The sequence below is a fragment of the Rhamphochromis longiceps genome, linkage group LG3 (assembly GCF_057381845.1).
Source record: "Rhamphochromis longiceps isolate RC_006_pf linkage group LG3, R_longiceps_female_GT1.1, whole genome shotgun sequence".
NCBI lineage: Eukaryota > Metazoa > Chordata > Actinopteri > Cichliformes > Cichlidae > Rhamphochromis > Rhamphochromis longiceps.
Genome location: NC_140559.1, coordinates 11,804,745 through 11,820,130, shown reverse-complemented (window position 1 = coordinate 11,820,130; position 15,386 = coordinate 11,804,745). Strand labels below are relative to the sequence as shown.

At 43.6% G+C, this 15,386-nt stretch overlaps 1 long non-coding RNA gene across 1 annotated transcript; it reads left to right on the top strand.

The window, feature by feature from the left end:
* Positions 1 to 567: 567 nt before the first annotated feature.
* LOC146672925 (uncharacterized) lies at positions 568 to 14,290 on the top strand. The gene is made up of 4 exons (XR_014910417.1): positions 568 to 874; positions 6,941 to 7,073; positions 13,602 to 13,771; positions 13,915 to 14,290. It is a non-coding gene; the product is annotated as an uncharacterized LOC146672925 (long non-coding RNA).
* Positions 14,291 to 15,386: the final 1,096 nt, after the last annotated feature.

Here is a 15,386-nt window from a genome sequence, read left to right as displayed (position 1 = left end):
GAGGCTCGTTCCCACCAGCTGACATTTTTCCATTTAAGCGACTCTTTTAAAAACATGTCTGCCTGAAATTCACATTTCATTTATTTTGGGGGATTTTAATAGAGAGATAGAACTTTATGTTTATCCTCCATGACATCCAGTTTGTCGTAACAGAACACAGACAGCATAGTACAGAGTTAGGATATAAAATAAAGGGGAATACGAGAATATGAATATAAGCATAAATATATACACAAACCGTCAGTTTTCAGGAGACAGACACTATCTCGACCTTTAAGAATAGACTTCAATCCTCCCTTAGCTGTGCTGTAATAGCTGTAGGCTGCCGGGGGATTCCCATGATGCATTGAGTTTTTCCTTTTCAGTCACCTTTCTCACTCACTAGACCTCTCTGCATAAGAAACAAACAAACAAACAAAACAAACAAACAAACAAACAAAAAAACCCTCTCTGCATTGAATCATATCTGTTATTAACCTGTCTCTCGTCCACAGCATGTCTTTATCCTGTCTTCCCTCTCACAGCAGATGGCCCCGCCCCTCCCTGAGCCTGGTTCTGGTTCTGGTCTGTGCTGAGTTTGTTTCCTCTCTGCTTTGGCGCCTTTCTGCCATCATTGACAGCGTTACTCTTCAACTGGAGGCAAAAACACTGAAAACACCGTTCAAGTCCAAACTCAGTGTTGTAAATGACATCATTAATTTTTGGTAAATTGGTTCATAAGTGGTTATTATTCTGCTGCAGCTTGGACCGACCTGATGCTTTTACTTTGAAAGGTACAGAACGACACGGTGCCGTAAACCAGGTGCCGTAAAGCGCACAGCAGCAGCAGCAGCGGGAGTTTGAATGCGCAGGGAGCTGATTGGTTAGTAAACAGGTAAAAAGACTGTTGAAGTTTAACTGTGAGTCACAAACGTTTCGTTAGCAGCTGGTCGATGAGGGAACAAGGCTGCTGTGAAAGTTTGTCGTGGAAATGTCACTTTGTTATTTCACGGAGCACAAAGCTGCCGACCGCTGCCAAGTGTAACAGCTAGGTTTGGCCACTAGAGGGCGCTCTCGGTAAACTGGTCCTGTTAGTCAGCGATGCAGAGGTTTAAAGGATTCACTGCTGAGTGACGTCACAGACCAGTATAATATGGTGGGTTTATTTAATGGTGTAGAAAAGGCTTAAAGAAGGGTTTAATAACTGCAACAGCACTCAGTGTGGAGGCTGTGGAGGACTGGAAGGTGTCATTAAAGACATTTATGATGAATGAATAAGGTTAAAGGTCACACACTGCTGTAAGGACTAGCCTGACAGGACCTGAGGTCCAGTTTAGGACATGTTGGAGTAGAAACAGTGAACACTGTTTTTACTGGTTATTTCTAATGTTTGGACGGACCAATGAGAAATGAGAACATGAGCTCAGGTGTAGCAGAGAGGCTGAAAGTTTGTACCTGTGCACAGAGGGTCAGTGGATACAGAGGATGATGAAGATACATCACCATGTCTCCATGTGAGGAGGGGCAGCTTTGGGTTATGGAGCTATATGAACCTGACGACTCTCTTACAGTCTGACCTTTGACCTCAGACAGTAGCTCTCCTTGGCTGTTTCACCCTCTCAGGTCTGTGTTCAGGGACTTTCAACACTGTCTAACTTTTCTGGAGGTCATTTAAACCTTTGATTCAACATTTTCCAACCTGATATCTTAACAATATGAGACATCAGTCATTCTGTGTTGCACTAAGAAAAGAACAATTGTGTAGTCGACGCGTCGTTTGAAGCTTTGTAAGATCACAAAAGACGCAGGAATAAGTGGCAGGATTTAAGAGTGTAATAACGGACTGAAACAGAAGATGGCAGCATTGCATGTACAAGGATGTCAGCTACCGTTAAACCCCGAAGAAGAAGAAGAAGAAGAAGCAGCTGTGTCCCAGAATTCATAGCGCGGCCCAGCGCAGTTTCCAACAATGGCGGCAGCTAGTTAGTTTTAATATTACTCTTATTATTCTTTCTGGGTCACAAAATAAACGTTTAACATATTTTCAGGCGAGAATGTAGCTGTGTAAACCTCAAATATCTGCTCAGTTTATCAAGACACCACATATTTTCAAAAGCACTCCGACGTTTTCGGAGACGTCTGTTACCCACTAGCTCGTTAGCGAGCCGGGGGCTAGGCTCACTAGCGCCGTGAGAACACCGGACTCCCCGCAAATCGTTTTCAAACCCACCGCCGTCTTTCGCTACTCAGGTTAAATATATATGAGTCACTTAGATAACTTAAAATGTTATTGTTTGGCTTTTTTTTTTAGTATTTTATTTGTTCCTGAGTAAATCGGTTTGGCTGAGATTAAAGTTATAGTTTTTACACAGCTGAATAAACGTCAAGCAGACAGCTGATTATCAGAAGTGTGAGATGCTCCAGAATATACTCCGGTGTCCTGTTATATTTTAGATAGCAAGGAGTTTATTAAACTTCACCGAAACAATCTGCAAATTTCATTAAAAATTAATAAACTATCATCTTGTCTTTATTTTTAGTTAGCACATACCTTAAACACTTAAAGCTGTAAGCTAATGATAGTTATATAAGAGCAGATGCTGCTGGTGCAATAAGCTGTAGTTTTACGTCCAGTGGATGATGATCTGATTAGTCGACTAATCGCAAAAATAATCGGTGACTAGTCGACTATCAAAATAATCGTTTGTGGCAGCCCTACAATTGTGTCATTTGAACTTTGTTATTAAGTTCAGTTGCATTGTTCGTCTGCACCCGTTAACACAGCTGTGTGTGTACCTGTGGTAAAATCCCAGCCATAGGATAGAGAGTAGGGGTGGGGAAAAAATCGATACTGTGTAGCATCGTGATATTTTGTTTGCTAATAATGTATCGATGCAGCGACAGCAGAAATCGATATTTTGTTACAAAAAAGTTTTTGTGCTCCGACTTCAGAGCATGTTGGTCCTTTTTCTGAGCAAGAATCCTGACACTGTCCAAATGTGTTTAACTGTTTTTTGGCAGCAATAAACATGACAGTTTACTTATTTTAATTTAAGACATGTTTTATTTTAATTAAGTTTAAAACTTTTTTATTTAATGTAAAATTATATTTTGTTTTAATTTACTGTCAAATTCTTCAGTTGCTGAAGGGGCTGCATAGTTTTCATATTGCATAGTTCAGAATAGCTATAATTGTACCAGATGGTTGCATTCAGTTAAGTTGGACTAGACTGTAATACAAACCGTTCAGTTTGTCAACAATAAAACTGACTGAAATGAGAGAAAGACGGAGTGTGAGACTTTGTTATTAGATAAAATGAATATTGATAAAGTTTACCTTTATGTACAGAATCTGAATATCGCAAAATATTTTTTTAAAATTGCAATAATATCGTATCGTGGGATGTATGGTGATTCCCACCTCTAATAGAGAGGATATTTGGAAGTGCTCGTCCTTCTGCGGCGGGTCGGAGAGCTGCTTGAATGCACTAATGTTGACTATTTTATGTGACCCCTGCCCCGAATGTTTGAATCTGCTGCGATGCTAATAACAGTCTGCACTCTCTGACCTGTGCTGGCCTTAAAACCACTGCAGGATCTTTTGTCTGCTTTGTGCACACGATGCACTTCTGGAACTGTGACAGTGAATGGATGAATGCATTATAATAGTGTTGAATCCAGCTGATGCTGAAACAGAAGGACTCTTGTTTGAGTTTAATGTCAGTCTTATTTCTCGTACATCTGTAAATGTGTTGCAGTCAGATTTTATTCATTTGTTTTTGAGAGAAGCGTAAACATTGGAGTTTACAGAGGATCGATGAGCGAATACAGTCAGACAGATGACGAGAGCTGTAACGTTAAACCACGCAGCTGAGTTTAAGTGTAATAAGAGTTTCCCCACCTGACCACACGCTGTGATCACAGTGTATGTGGATCGATTCCAGTGATTCAGAAGCTCCCAGGACACTCCCACTCACCTGTGGAGGCTCAGAAAGTCAGATTAGGATTTAAGACAAATTGTGAATTTGCAGACTAAATGTGATGACGATGAGAATAGAAAACAATTTAAAGTATTAAAGCCATGTGAAGCCTTTTGGTTGGACTGCCCTGTGATCAATAACGAAACATAACACTGTAAGTTTGAGACGTCTCAGCCCAACCTGATGACACCTCCAGTAACTCCTCCTCCTGTTTTACAGGCTGCTGCAGATCGTTGTTACTGTAACATAACATTCATACATTCATCTGTTTTCATATTAGTCAGCCAACAGGCTAAAACAGTCTAATGGTGTTAGAAGTTAAATGGAACAGGTTATTTTTCATTACATTTAGTTTAAAACCGATTTTGCAAAGATTACAAAAACTGTTTATTCGTTCAGAGTAACTGAATGAGCTTTGCTACTTTGTAACAGCCGACTGTAACGGTCAGTTAGCCTCAAACAGTCTTTGCTGCTGTCACAGTGGAGACTCTATGTCATGGCTATTCAACTACGAAGTTAGTTGGGCCAGATTTTCAAACCGAGGAATTTATCTGGGCCAGATATATTTTTTGAAGCCAGTAAGCAGCAGATCATGATCAATTTCAAACCCACACAACTGTATTGAAAAACAAGTGTTTTTTTATTCCTATTCCCCTGTAAATCTGGTGACCTCACAAATGCACACCAAGAGGTCCGTTTAAAAAAAAAAAGGGAGCTATAACTAAACTATTTTTTGCACATTTGAAACAATAATAATAACGAAAAAACATTTTGATAATTCCCTTTCAAATTAAAATAAATATTTCGCTGACCACTCGCTTTTCCTGCCATGGATGGAGCCCCATCCGTCACAAGTATACAGACACGCTTCATATCCAGACCATTTTCCTCAAAAAGAGCTGAAATCTTCTCAAACATTATTTCGCCAGCTGTGTGTCCCTCTAACGGTAGCAAGCCGAGCAATTTCCCATCCAAAAAAGGACATATACGCACAACTGTGCATTATCAGTTCTGCCTGTGATCTCCTGCTATAGACATTACATCAGTTTTCTTCAGGTCATCTAACAGCATTTCAAACTTGTCTGACGCCAGAACTTCAACTCTACGAATATTTGAACTGTCCTACAGGGGTACGTTTAGCAGATGTCACACTTACTTTAATTTTTTCATCACTTTTCACCGCATCCACCACGGCCAGCATGCAGTATTTCACTGTTTCAGAATCTGTGAAAGGCCTTTTCTTCTTTGCCAAGAAGCAAACACGAAGGGAAGCTGCTGCAGCTCTCTCTTGGGCTGTACAGGACCCTCACCATGGTAGTACAACTCCGGTTGTAAGATTATTAAACTCGGTAAAATGAATAAGTATTTGTCAGTCCAGGCAGGGTTAAACCGACAGTTTTCATTGTCAATTTTGTGCTTTTGGAGTGAGAGAGACATGCTGTTGTCGCATCATATATTACGATGATTGTTTAATATGTTTACATCACGGTGCATTGTGGGTTAAATATTGCTAGGCTACTAGGAGTGTTGCATTCACAGTCTACACTACGCTGTAGGAATTTTTAATTTTTTTTAAATTAACTAATTTTTTGCGTTTTCTCTGTGTTTCTGCCAGGACCACAGGCAGGGCCACTCGCGGGTTGCTTCTGGGCCGCATTTGGCCCGCGGGCCGCCATTTGAATAGGCTTGGTCTATGTGATGGTGTTGTATTGTAGCAGTGAGGGCTGCACTGAGGTACCAGCTGTAACTGTGGAAACAGCAGAAACTCACATCAGAGGCATGTTTGCTTTGTTACTGATGAGATGAACCTTTAATCCCAGCGTGTTCACCTCCTGTTACATGAACAGCAGGAAGGGGAAGAGTTGGATGGAACTTGCTCTGTCTTTGGTTCTAAGTGATAAGAAATGTTAGTAGTTATTTAAATGCTGGTGTTAGACACACTGAGGACAGCAGCACACACACTGCTGCTCTGTGCATGCAAAGCCTGCAGGGAAATGTAGTGCACTACCTGCTACTGTTGCACAGTCTGTGTCACACAGTCATACATGTGTTTGCATGTGTTGTATTTCAACCCAACACACAGCTGTGGAGGTGAGCAGATGTTTGCAGTGACGTGTCCTGAAATAAGCTGATTGCAGGTCCCTGCTGTGACTACAGTATCAGCCCTGGTCCCACTGTGGATCTGTCCTGGAGCCCCTGGATGACTCCCACAGTGGAGGAGGGGCCCTTTGTCACAGTGGCTGACCCAGCACTGCCTCCTGCACCTGGACTCTGGACCCTGCTCCAGGTCATCCACACAAACTCCACAGGAGGTCAGGAGAATTTGGAGCTGGACATTTGGCTCGAGCAGGCACAGCTGGGAATGAGGAGAGTTGTTGTGCAGTCTGTTTATTCATGCACTGCTGCAGCTGCTGATGTCACAGTGTTCATGTTTCATGTGTGTGTAAATGTTTTACTTCATATGATGTTTAGAAAAGCAGTAAAACATCTTACTTCCATGCAGTCTGCATCCATCTTTAAATGTCCACACTGATGAAGCAACCACAGGTTTGACCCCTCTATAACAACACTCGAGCTGCCCACGATCACTTTAAGCTCCACACTGTGCTCATCACTGCTGTACAGACCAGTACGGGAAAGGCATGAGTTTAAGAAAGGGGAAGACGAATCCAGCAAAGACCTGAGACGTACACGTGGAGCTGATTCATGTAGTCAGACATGTCTCTGTGAACGGCCAATCACAGGAAGACATTCAGAAGCATAGAAAAACAGCTGAGATGTGCTGACTGACACAAGAACTGACAACAAGTGTTAAAGGTTCAGTTCAAATGGTCAGTTTGTTGGGAGGAGATCAGGAGAGGGGCTGTGAGTGGGTGGAGATCCTCGTCTTCCTCAGGGAGAACATGTGCTCACTCCTTTCATTTTGAGTTTAAAACAAAAGAACGTGAAGAAGAAGAACTCTGTCTCCTTTCTCTCCTCAGTCTGCTGTTGGACGCTGTCAGGCCCATGAAGCTCTGCTCTAAACGCTTCCATGTCCCAGGCTTCACCTTTACCTGCTGACCAATGGGAGGCGTGGCCAAAACCCTGAGGGGAGTGGAGCAGCAGGTAGCAGAGGTGAGCCTCTTGTGTGCAGCCTGTGGGACCAGGGAGGACGTGACGGCCGCTGTGGTGTCTGGATCAATGAAGCTGGTTTAACATGGAGTCGAACATGGAGATGATCCCAGTCTGTGTGCACTCGTGTCTTTGTGAGGCCAGTTTGAAGATGTTTCTGGAAACTGTCACATTTCTGCTCTCAGTCCGAGGTTGAATCAGAATCAGAATCAGAAAGGGTTTTATTGCCAAATGTTGAGCAGGTTTACAACATTAGGAAATTGCTAAGATGTCTGAAGATGTCTTGAAGATGTCTTTGTTGCATTTACTCGGCTGCAGCACCTTGTAACATGTTCCAAAAACATGTCCAGGAATATTTGGCTTTCCGTGTTTTCAAGTAATGGTTCGACAGGCTGGAGATGAGATATCCAACATGGCGTCTCCATGAACACATTACTTTACCTGTGATGTGCAGTTCTGTTGAAAATAGAGAGGACCTTTCCTGCAGTGCTGACAGTGCTGTGCTGTAGCAGCTTTCACCAATGTGCACACGTTCATGCACAGCAGCTGTCTTTGCTGTTGGGGGGGTTTAGTTTAGTCAACAGGAGGTTTTTGTGTCCTTTGCTGTGCAGCTTGTGTTGTGAGGAGGTTACACAGCATCCAGCTCTGGGAACAAGTCCCACCTCTTTGATTTGACGGGATTCTGATGCTCCACCTAAATGCCTCCAGTTTATTGGAAACAGTCTTCCTGTGGTGGGGACGGCCTGGAGCCACAGCTCGATGGAGCTCTGTGTATATTCTTGCTGACAGCAGCGGCGAGCTGTCCATTAATCAGTGCAGCAGCGAGACATGCAGGCATGCTTTGCTGCTGCCGTCAGAAATAACTGACAGGTTACTGTAGTGATTTGATAGATCGATGGAGCCCAGCTGATACTTGTTTGATCGTCCCAACAAATCGTGGATTTCTGCACGAGTCGTTGGCTTCGTGACAAACACTTGCTGATAACAGGAAGTTGCAAAGTGCCCACTGGTGAATAAACATGGTGTCAAACCCATGTGATGGTTGAGACTTTCTGCTGTCTCCACTTTACTTTAAATCTTCATTTATTGGCCTTTATAAATGTGATGCATGCACACTGGGGAACGCTAATATCGACTGGTCTGCCTCGTCCCAGTAAGGCTGAAGCTGGCTGGTAGGTGGACGTAAGCTCTGACCTTGGTTTGCTGTCTTTGTGGATCGTCAGGCCTCGGTTACACTTGGGACGTGTTGGGATGTGAAGGAGATTTTCTCTTGCCAACAACATCTCTCATGTCTCTACAGGATTTATCCCTGTGTTTATGCTGCTCTTTGACAGGAGTCTCATTTAAAGACCGCAACGAGTGAAAGAGCAGCTGATAATTCCTGTGACAGAGAAGATGTGAGTCAGGTCAACACTGCCTTCATAAGTGACCCCAGGCTGACGTGGTCAGCACTGACACTCAGACAGGCTGTGGTGGTTTTAAAAACAAAGGAATCCAAAGTGAACCCGAAATCAAACATAACATGGAAACAACAAAGGTTTCTGAGGAGCAGTTACAGAAGTGTTTGTGTGAGCTGTGTTATTCAGTGACTGAGGAGCAAAGTAAGACAAGGCTGTACGACTTTGTGAGACACATCGGGAAAGGCTCATTGCAGCTCTCAGAGCTGCCCCCTGCTGGCCGGTAGAAAAATTGCAGGTTAAAGGCACTTCCACATTGGCTTCCATTTTTCGACCACATCCATCTTTTAACAAATACACTTTATGGTATTTGTCCACAGGACCTGGTTAACAGGGCAGCACAGTGTTGCAGTTGTTGACAGCTAGAAGGTCTGAGTTTGCATGCATGTTTGCATTTGTCCAATAACAGGATAATAGTCTCCAGTGGAACGTCCCCTTTATCTCCAAAGTCTTCATGTGAAGGGTGAGAGCTGCAGTAGGCATGAAACACCACAGGATTGGTGTTTGTGGCTGAGGACACGTTTTTTTTTTTCGCCTGTCCCATTTGGTTCTTTAGCCGTCAGAATTGTTGTCTGAAGACCAACAAGGATACCCAATGGATTTACTTTGCCAAATGGATCATCGTGGCATTGCCGTATTGGTCCATTTGATCGACCTTTGTTTTTATTATTTATTATATTTTATTTTCAGATGTTACAGACGGGACAGACATGAGTGAGGGATAGGAAAGGGAGAAAGAAAGAGGAAGGAAAGGAAAAACAGAAGGGGAGAGGGACAGTGAGAAAGGGGGGGGAGAAAAAAAATAAGAATCTCCTGGATCACCTGTTGAGAGAAGAATAGAAAACAAGCAAAAAAAAACAAAGCAACATACTAAACACAACACCATCGCATTAATCTAGCTAAGTGTAAACAGCAGTAAATACTAAATATTCAATGTTGTTGTGCAGCACGCAGGACAGATGTGCTTCGAAGTAGTAGCCAAGAAAGGTGTAATTTAAGTCTACGAACAGTGAACACCTGTGTGCATACCTGTGTGGATCAGCGCGCTTGTATTCAGCTGAGGACACGTTGAGTCAGAGTGGCTCCAGTTCTGAGGCAGCTAACAGAAATGAGAACGTGGATGCTCAGGGTGGATGTGGGCTCACATTCACAGCTTTCATTTTCAGAGCAACAAACAAGCTGCTGTTGCGTTTTATGGTGTAAAGTTGTGATGCTGATGGAAATGTTGGAAAACTCTCACACATGTGGAGTTTGATCAGCAGGAGCTCAGCAGAGGGACGTTTCCTGTCTCTGTGTTTGTAGCTGAGGAAGAAGCAGAGGGCAGCTCTTTGTTTTTACATTCAGGCTGTGATTTCACTGCACGTTTGAACAGAGAAGGTGACACTGAAACGCTGCCTCAGAGTGACTCGCACTGTGTCACCAGCTCTCCAGCTTCACTCATAAGTGCTGCTTAAAGCCGTCATGCTCAGGCTGTGGGACGGTCACAGCCTGCTCACAGTGATTTCATATCATTTACCAATATGTCCACGGAGCTGACGATCAGGATCAAGAAGTGAAGTCAGGGAAGAGCCCACATAATATCACCTGACTTTGGTCCAGTATACACGGAAATGCTTCTTTTTGCAGAACATAGTGAAGAAAAAGATGCTGCTGTAATGTTGTGTCGTCACACACACACGCTCTTCTATACAGGGAGTGCAGAATTATTAGGCAAATGAGTATTTTGTCCACATCATCCTCTTCATGCATGTTGTCTTACTCCAAGCTGTATAGGCTCGAAAGCCTACTACCAATTAAGCATATTAGGTGATGTGCATCTCTGTAATGAGAAGGGGTGTGGTCTAATGACATCAACACCCTATATCAGGTGTGCATAATTATTAGGCAACGACCTTTCCTTTGGCAAAATGGGTCAAAAGAAGGACTTGACAGGCTCAGAAAAGTCAAAAATAGTGAGATATCTTGCAGAGGGATGCAGCAGTCTCAAAATTGCAAAGCTTCTGAAGCGTGATCATCGAACAATCAAGCGTTTCATTCAAAATACTCAACAGGGTCGCAAGAAGCGTGTGGAAAAACCAAGGCGCAAAATAACTGCCCATGAACTGAGAAAAGTCAAGCGTGCAGCTGCCAAGATGCCACTTGCCACCAGTTTGGCCATATTTCAGAGCTGCAACATCACTGGAGTGCCCAAAAGCACAAGGTGTGCAATACTCAGAGACATGGCCAAGGTAAGAAAGGCTGAAAGACGACCACCACTGAACAAGACACACAAGCTGAAACGTCAAGACTGGGCCAAGAAATATCTCAAGACTGGTTTTTCTAAGGTTTTATGGACTGATGAAATGAGAGTGAGTCTTGATGGGCCAGATGGATGGGCCCGTGGCTGGATTGGTAAAGGGCAGAGAGCTCCAGTCCCACTCAGACGCCAGCAAGGTGGAGGTGGAGTACTGGTTTGGGCTGGTATCATCAAAGATGAGCTTGTGGGGCCTTTTCGGGTTGAGGATGGAGTCAAGCTCAACTCCCAGTCCTACTGCCAGTTTCTGGAAGACACCTTCTTCAAGCAGTGGTACAGGAAGAAGTCTGCATCCTTCAAGAAAAACATGATTTTCATGCAGGACAATGCTCCATCACACGCGTCCAAGTACTCCACAGCGTGGCTGGCAAGAAAGGGTATAAAAGAAGAAAACTAATGACATGGCCTCCTTGTTCACCTGATCTGAACCCCATTGAGAACCTGTGGTCCATCATCAAATGTGAGATTTACAAGGAGGGAAAACAGTACACCTCTCTGAACAGTGTCTGGGAGGCTGTGGTTGCTGCTGCACGCAATGTTGATGGTGAACAGATCAAAACACTGACAGAATCCATGGATGGCAGGCTTTTGAGTGTCCTTGCAAAGAAAGGTGGCTATATTGGTCGCTGATTTGTTTTTCTTTTGTTTTTGAATGTCAGAACATTCAGCTTTGATATTAATGAGTTTTTTGGGTTCATTGACAACATGGTTGTTGTTCAATAATAAAATTATTCCTCAAAAATACATCTCGCCTAATAATTCTGCACTCCCTGTATGTATATAGATCTATAGATGGATAGAGAAAGATCTCTAGAGCAGCGCTCCCCAACCTTTGTTGCTCCACGGACGGTTTAATGTCAGACAGACCGGCCTTTAAGGCAGATAAATACAACAAAATAAAATGATACGACCAAGACAACAACCGTGATGTTTTGTAAATATAACAAAAAACGTAAATTCACTGTGTAACTGTGTAACTGTGTCATTCTGTGTGCTCCACACCAACAATGCTGAGATCAAATATAAATAGGACACAGCAGGAATAAATAGCAAACAGGAGAAATGTGTACAATAAAGTTTTATACAAAACAAGACAAATGTACACAAAATAAAGACACAGGCACATATTAGATGGTGCTTGGACGTGCTCCAAGGAAAAGCCTGAATAGTCTGTGTGTGAGTGGGCTGAGTGATGAGGGTCACCATGGCTCAGACTGCTGAGGTTGGTGGTGTGTGGAGCTCTCCTGTTCTCAGCTGTGGACCAAACACCCAGGCAGTGGGAAGGCCAGCAGCAGCTCCTGGTCCTGGTGCAGGCGCTGCTGGGCTTGTTCACCAGGGCCAAGCATCATATATCTGGTTGGTGGCTGTAGTTGGAACGAATAAAATGCTTTCAGACTACTTGTGTTGGCTGCTGAATGTGTCAGTCAGTATAGTGTGTGTTTGTTGTTCAGTGGGTCTTAGTCCTGCTTTTAAATCTCTGACTCTACATGAAACTGTCAGGCAGAAGAAAAGCATCATACTTTCAGTGCATGATGAAGAAATGCACATGAAAAATACTGTGAAAGCTATTAAAGACATAGAGTCGCTGCTGAAGCGTCCCCGGCCCTTAAGTCCAGCTGTCTCAGTGCAGAGATGTTGTCTCAGAGGTTTGGAGCTCACACACATATTTAAAAAAACATGTCTTTATACTTGAATGCAAATATGATCCATCTCTGCTTCAGCTCGTCTTCAGTGTGCATAGATGTGTTCAGCACAGCAGAGGAGTCGTCTGCAGCCATCTGTCAAACCAGTCTGTGCTGGGACTCTTGTCCAACTGTGATGGAATTATGAAGGTAGAGAAGTTTGATCCACTGTGTAAGATCACGTGGAAAGAGTCTGGCTTTGTTTTTCAGTAGGACAATAATCCCAAACTGTCACGGCCTGGGGATGTGGGGAAGCAGGACCCACAATGCAGGACTCTTGCGATGAAAAGGTGTCTTTATTTACAGCAAAGTAAAATAAAAGGTAAACAATAAATCCCTGCGCGCTCCCATCTCCCGTTTCATGTCCTCGCGCCCGTGCTCCGTGTCTCTGTTCCCTGTGTACAACCTCGTTTCTGCAGATCCTCCTCAGAAACACACGAAGGCAGCCATGAGCACCTTCAACTTCAAACAGATGCTGAGAAACTGATGGGAACGGTCCAGCGTCGAGGAGCGCTCAGCCACACCGTTAAGTAGCTCCCCGACGAGGCTGATCAGCTCCAGGTGGAAGCGAATCTCCTTGGCAGGTGTGACACACCCACCAGGCCTGAAGATGGCTGTAAGCTGCTGCTCAGCACACCCACAAACACACAGACGCACTGGGATAACGTTCACTCTTCACTGTGATGTTCAGCGTGTGCTTTACCCGACAGTGTTATGAACCAGCTGTGCAGTCTGAGTGCAGTCTGAGTGCATACGCCGGCTCTCTGTCAGCTCATATACAGACTTTTAAAAGGCTTTTATGAAGCATATAATGGCTCTGGGATCTACCTGCATAGAAACCAGTAATGAACTTCAGGTTCGTGGGACTCAGTGTGCCAGCAGTTCAAAGTGCAGGCCTGGGCTTTAAGGTGGAAATCCTGAGTCTGCCTCTTGGTTAAGTGGACAGTATAGATATTACACTATACTTGTGTTCACTGACTTCACTGTAGTCGCTTTGTTTGTGCTTTTTCATGTTTAGTCAGCATTGCATCAGTAAAGCTTCTTGATGATCATATCTGGTGTTGTTGCTGACGTGGCGATCTGCTCTGGAACCTTTCAGGCTGAGTAGACGAGCGTGCTGGGCCAGCGATCAGTGCACCTGCAGGACCTGCTCATCCATGGGAACCATGAAGCTCCTGCTGGCATGTTTCTGGTGATCTGTTGATGCCAAAGGAGGTTTGAAACTCTGAAGTCACTGAGTCAGCAGAGTGTTGGCAGCTGTTATGCGCGGTAATATATGTGCTCTGCCACTTTGTGTGGTTACTAAGCTCTACCACTTAAATGGCAATAATAACAGCACTTACAGTGGATGGTAGAATAATGAAATGTTGCAGTCCTGACTTGTGACCATTCTCTCTGCTATGTTTCTACAGGTAGACTGCATGGCTGCAGTGTTGCAGTGGGACTGAAAACACCTGAGTGTGAAGATGTTGTCCCTGTAGTGTGCTGAAGCTTGTTTATAATGACATATGCTGTTTGGATATCTGCACTTGTTGTCCTTACCGTTGGAAATAAACCTGTGCATTAGGGCCCTGCAGTCAGTAAAGTATGTCAGTGTTCTGTGTAATGTATCACTATACTTGAATCCATTTCATTTTCATTCATAGCTTCATATAGAGAATGGCATTTACACAGACGCACTAATGCAGGGCTTTCTGTTTCTATCAGTTCAGCTCCATCATTAGTCTTTACAAACGTTACAGACACACAGAACCAAAGTCCAGGTATGTGTGGTCCACATGAGTCCAGCCTGCAATCTCCAACCTTCCTTTTCATATCAAATATGTTTCATATCAAACATCCTTGAAAGAGTAGTTGTCAAACAGCTAACAGATCATCTGCAGAGGAATGGTTTATTTGAAGAGTTTCAGTCAGGTTTCAGAGCTCATCACAGCACAGAAACAGCTTTAGTGAAGGTTACAAATGATCTTCTTATGGCCTCTGACAGTGGACTCATCTCTGTGCTTGTCCTGCTAGACCTCAGTGCAGCGTTCGATACTGTCGACCATAATATCCTATTAGAGCGATTAGAACATGCTGTAGGTATTACAGGTACTGTGCTGCAGTGGTTTGTATCATATCTATCTAATAGACTCCAGTTTGTGCATGTAAATGGAGAGTCCTCTTCACACACTGAGGTTAATTATGGAGTTCCACAGGGTTCAGTGCTAGGACCAATTCTGTTTACATTATACATGCTTCCCTTAGGCAGCATCATTAGAAGACATAGCATACATTTACACTGCTATGCAGATGACACCCAGCTCTATCTGTCCATGAAGCCAGATAACACACACCAATGAGTTAAACTGCAGGAATGTCTTAAAGACATAAAGACCTGGATGGCCGCTAACTTTCTGCTTCTTAATTCAGATCAAACTGAGGTTATTGTACTCGGCCCTGAAAATCTTAGAAATATGGTATCTAACCAGATTCTTACTCTGGATGGCATTACCTTGGCCTCCAGTAACACTGTGAGGAACCTTGGAGTCATTTTTGACCAGGACATGTCCTTCAACGCACATATTAAACAAATATGTAAGACTGCTTTCTTCCATTTGTGCAACATCTCTAAAGTTAGAAATATCCTGTCTCAGAGTGACGCTGAAAAACTAGTTCATGCATTTATTACTTCCAGGCTGGACGACTGTAATTCATTATTATCAGGATGTCCAAAAAACTCCCTGAAAAGCCTTCAACTAATCCAAAATGCTGCAGCAAGAGTCCTGACAGGGACTAGAAAGAGAGAGCAGATTTCTCCTGTTTTGGCTTCCCTTCATTGGCTTCCTGTTAAATCCAGAATTGAATTCAAAATCCTGCTCCTCACATACAAGGTCTTAAATAA